This window comes from Juglans microcarpa x Juglans regia, chromosome 7D (genome assembly GCF_004785595.1).
Source record: "Juglans microcarpa x Juglans regia isolate MS1-56 chromosome 7D, Jm3101_v1.0, whole genome shotgun sequence".
NCBI classification, from domain to species: domain Eukaryota; kingdom Viridiplantae; phylum Streptophyta; class Magnoliopsida; order Fagales; family Juglandaceae; genus Juglans; species Juglans microcarpa x Juglans regia.
This window is the reverse complement of record NC_054606.1, coordinates 21,490,140-21,495,665: the sequence shown is the minus strand read 5'-3', so window position 1 is coordinate 21,495,665 and position 5,526 is coordinate 21,490,140.

Here is a 5,526-nt window from a genome sequence, read left to right as displayed (position 1 = left end):
TAATATCTAAACATATTTTAAACTCAGTTTAGATCGACCCCATATAACTCTTTACACTACTCAATTACTCAGTACTATTCATAAAGAACTGAGTTTTGCTCAACATCTAAACACAATCTTAATAGCAGATGAATTGGATCGAGCTGATCAAGCCAAATATATATAAACTGCAATTGATGATCTATCGGCAAGCATGTTCTTTCAGATACTCAATTGAAAGGGAAAACATCATAAAGCTGCAAGCTTTAAGTGGTGGCTGCAATATGCATGCATGGTTTTAGAATGGCTTGGAGGCAAAGCAAGAATCATCAAGGGAAAATTAAATTTCTAAAAGATGGCCTCTGAAAAGGACATACATAATTTATATATATATATGGACGATTGGACTTTTGTAAACCAGTAATGCATGCAATCATAATATTAAAGGGAGCCGCTTTGGAACAGACGGTCTTCTATTCTCCTATAAACAATCTTCAATTAAATTTTGATACATCACTTATTTCACATTAAGTCAATAGAATGCATCACACCAGATTATTCATCGGAATGATTCCAGACTGTGATAACCGGGCTTTAGGCCCAGCCCCTTTGCAGCCATGATGAAGCCCGGCCCACGAGCAGCTTGAGAGGGACGGACGGCGTCGTTTTGGAGGAGGGATTAATTCCCTTTCTGCCGTGTACTGTTCTTCTTCCTCATTCCGAAATCAGCATTTTGGTTGCCAGTCCGTGAATCTCTCCCTTCCCGTGCAACTGCTTCCCACGCCCCACGTTTTCTCTTGCTGTTTCCGCGCATGAAGAGCCTTCCTCACCACTTTTGCAAACCACTCAGACTCTCTCTCGCGTGGACTGGTGTTTCATCCTTGGCAGGCACATCTGGCTCCGTGGGTTTCGATTTTCTGGTTCTTCGAAGGTGAGCCATCGTCCTCTCTCTCGTCCTCTGTTTTCTTCTTCCTGTCTTCACAGCAATTTGTGAGTTAGTCTCTTCCCTTCCGTTACTTCTTTGTGCTTAGATGACTTTATAAATTTTCTTCTTTTGGGTTTCGGTTTGTGCAATTTTTTTCGTGGGTCTTGATAACCTTGGAGCCTTGTTTGAACTCTTCCTCTGGGTCGTCACTTTCGTTCAGTAACTTCCGCCCCTTTCATTGATTTTTGTCTCTCTTAATTCTTACTTTCTGTTACGTAGACCATATATTGTTTTATCTCTTTCCTCGGTTGGTCTATCGCGCACACACACACGCTGCTTTGTATGGCCGTGCATTACACTTAGTCAATTTTCCCCTTTGCACAGACCATTAGTTTCTTTCAGTAGAAGATTTTGCAACTTTTATTTTGGGTTGATGTATTTTAATTGTTGGAACAGTGGAGTGTGTTGGAATTATGGATGTTGAGGAGTATAATTTTGGGTGTTTTGTGAGTCGGTTTTTGAAGTATTATTTGAGACTTTTTGGTGTAAAATGATGAGTGTTTTGGAACTAGTTGTATTGAACTTTTGTGCAAGTTTTGAATTGTTGAATGATTAGAATTTTGATGCTTACGCTGAAACTACTTTATTCGGAGGTTGGAAGTGGAGTTTGGTTTGGGTTATGTTTTAATTATTGGAGTTGCGGTTGTTGGTTTTTGGAAATAATTATGATTGGTTTGGTATTATAGAAAGTGGTGGCTGTTTTGGGTTTAAATGCGAATGGTTTGAAGAGAGAGTTGTTCAGGTTTAAATTGTGGGATAGTTATGGAGCTGCGAAGAGACTGTTTTGATTTATTACCCAATATATAGCAGCCTACTAGATGGGTTATTAACTGATAGATATATGTTTCTTTTGTTTAGGTGGTGTTACTATTAGAGTTCCGGCTCAAGGTGTTGATATTACAAAGAAGTCAGGTAAGCGGGGTTCATATACTAGTTTTGCATAAAATAAATAAAATGAGGTTGACTTTGAGAATAAATGTGTTTATTTTCTTTTGAAAGAGATGATCTGGAAACAACCTCAGATGTTTATTCTGCATATACATAAATTCTATATAAGAGAAAGTGTTTTTCTGTCATGACTAGTGTAGACATGAGCTAGTTTTGGGTACTGTACTTCTGAGCTATGTAAAAGAGCGAATAAGGAATTCTAAAAGTTTTGTTATGAACAAATGAGAATACTTTGTTTATATTTGTCTCGAACATGTGAAATGATCTGAAGCTTTTAGTGATTTGTTTTGATATGATGTGCCATTTGAAAATCTTGGCATGGAGTTCTGACTTGGTATATGTGTGTAACCGGATTTTCGATGAAATCCGTTCTGTTTCTGTTAAGGCCCAGCCACGGGTATAATGGTGGTTTATAACCCTACCACGGGGGTGAAACATGGTATACGGCCTAGCCACGTGTATAATGGTGGTTTATAACCCTACCACGGGGGTGAAACATGGGAAATGGCCCAGCCACGGGTATAATGGTGGTTTATAACCCTACCACGGGGGTTAAACATGGTATTGTCCCGAAGTGATGCTAAGAGATGATTTAATTATAATATTTCAGTTTGGAAATGCCAACGGATGTTCTTTTTGGAATAAGTTTATTTTTCTGAAAATTTCACTCTAAAGTTTTTGTACAAGTTTTGTTTGTTTTTTTTGCATTCTGAAAGTAAATGTTTTGTTCGGCTTATTAAATGTTATAAATGCTCATGTTTACATGCTAGTATATGCTCTCTGCTTGCTGAGTTGTTGATAACTCACCCCCTTATCTCCATAATATTTCAGATGACATTGAAGGTTCAGCTGAAGATCAGTATTAGAGTCTATGGAGAAGATTAGCATTGATTTGTTGTGGGGTATCTCATGATATTAGTGGTGGTGTTGGATATTAATTATCTTTCTTAAGTTTACTTCAATGGATTTAGACGATTTGTGGAGACTATGTTAATGTTTTATTATTTCTAATTGTTATTTGAGACATGAAGAAGAGTTGATTTTATTTGGGTTGTTGGACTGAATATTGGATAAATGAGTTTATTTGATTTATTTAATTGAAGTATTTACGTTCGACTTGAGGTTTGAAAGATGGATATGTTCTTGAATTTGGAAGTACTCTAGCCTTGTTAGAGCGGATTATCAGGTTTTATGAGTTAACTCTCCGGACCCTCGGGGTCGGGGTGTTACAGTTGGTATCAGAGCCAGGTTTGAATTCTGCATACTGTAGACCTTAGAGGTTTAGATATCTGTGGGTTCATAAGATGTGGGAATTTCAAAATAGGAATCGGAGGATTATAAGGATAGTCATGGGGGTATTTAAGTATGAGTTTCAAGGACATTAAGACTGTTCTTGATGGGATTTGAGGTTTAGATTTGGCTGATGATAGTAGTTGAGTTTGGGAACCTTGAGCATTCTAGTGATATATGTGTGTAATAAGTGATGCCAGATTGGCATAGTTATCTGATATATATATATATATATATATATGTATATGTGTTTATATACATATTTTATTTACCCTCTTATATATTTCTATTCATTTGGTATTTTCGTTTTCTTTTATTTTAGAACGTTTCACCGAGTTTAGACTTTCAGGATGGCTGCTCGTCGTAGAGTTCGAACTCTTGAAGATTTGAATGAAGACTACAATGGTGGGGGTTGCACGTTCGAACAATTTAATCGAACACATCCTCCCACCTTTGATGGAAGAGGTAATGCGAACGCTGCGGAAGATTGGATACAAGACATTGAAGAAATATTTGGTGTTTTGGATTGTACCGATCAACAAAAAGTCAAGTTCGCAGCATTCAAACTATCTGGAGAAGCAAAGAGATGGTGGAATTCTGAGAAAGTTATCAGGGAAGCTGGGGGGATTGGGGTAATTGTTTGGGCTCAATTCAAACAGAGTTTCTTCGATCGATTTTTCCCTAAGGCAGATAGGGATGCAAGAGCCCGAGAGTTCACCAATTTGGTGCAAGGGACCATGACTGTGCGCCAATATGCTGCAAGGTTTGCAGAATTATCACGTTTTGCTGCATACTTGATTCCCGATGAGGAGAAAAAGACTAGGAAGTTTGAAGAAGGTTTGAACTACAGGATCTATGAGCGGGTGATGGTCTTACAGATTCAGAATTTTTCAGAATTAGTGCACAAGGCGACACTAGTTGAACAGAATCTTAAGAGGGGTGCTGAATTGCAAGAACAGAGGAAGAGAGCGGCTCCGCAAGGGTTTCTTAGTTCGGATCAAGGGCAATGGAAAAAGAGAAATGAGGGGAGCAGTTCGAGTCAGAGACAGATGCAGGGAAATCTTACACCTAACCCCTGTAAGTTCTGTAACCGCATACACCGTAGGGAGTGCAGGAAGGAAGTGGGATCATGTTTCAAATGCGGTAAGGATGGGCATTTCATTAGAGAGTGTCCATTGCTTGCGGAGAACAACAGAAGGCCCAACCCACCCCAAAACTTCAGGCCGAATAGTCAAGGCAACAATCAGCGGAGGACGGTACCTGCTCGAGTGTTTGCTTTGACACCGGGAGAAGCTGAGGACAAGGAGGATGTCATCACAGGTATAATTCTCTAACCATCTCTTGAAATTTTTTTTCCTTGTTGAGAATTAAGGATTATTTTTTTTTTCTTTCTTCTTATTATCTTTATGGGTGGATGACATAACCAGGAATTATTCCCTTATTTCTCAATAAGGCTACTGTTTTATTTGACTCGGGGGCTACCCACTCCTTTATTTCAAGGGATTTTGTTAAATTGTGTCCCATTGATGCTGATGAGATGGACTATAATTTGAGGGTCTCTACCCCAACTGGTGATATAGTGACTTGTAACAAGATTTTACTCAAGTGTCCTATAACGATTAGTGGGAAGGAAATGCCAGCTAACCTGATAGTCTTTCCTATAACTGGGTTTGATGTGATTTTGGGGATGGATTGGTTAGCTTCTAGTTATGCTAGTATTGACTGTTTTAGAAGAGAAGTAGTGTTCAAGTTTCCGGAAGATGAGGAACTTCGATTTATGGGTTCCAAGGTGCGTATCCCTCCATCAGTTATTTCTGCTTTTCAGGTTGATAAGTTAATACGTGACGGGTGTCAGGGGTACTTGGCTTTTGTGGTGGTTGAACCAAAGGAAGAATTGAATCTAGAAGAGATTCCTATTGTGAGGGAATATCCAGAAGTTTTTCCGGAAGATTTGTCTGGATTACCGCCTGATCGGGAGGTAGAATTTGCTATTGAATTAGCCCCAGGCACGGCGCCTCTCTCCAAAGCCCCTTATCGAATGGCGCCATCAGAGTTAGCCGAGCTCAGAGAACAGTTGCAAGACTTGTTAGACAAAGGTTTCATTAGGCCTAGTGTGTCACCTTGGGGAGCTCCAGTCTTGTTTGTGAAGAAGAAGGATGGGACAATGAGGATGTGTATAGACTACAGGGAACTGAATCGGGTGACCATAAAGAATAAATATCCGTTGCCCTGCATCGATGATTTATTTGATCAGTTGCAAGGTGCACAGGTGTTCTCTAAAATTGATCTCAGATCGGGTTATCATCAATTAAAAATCAAGGCGG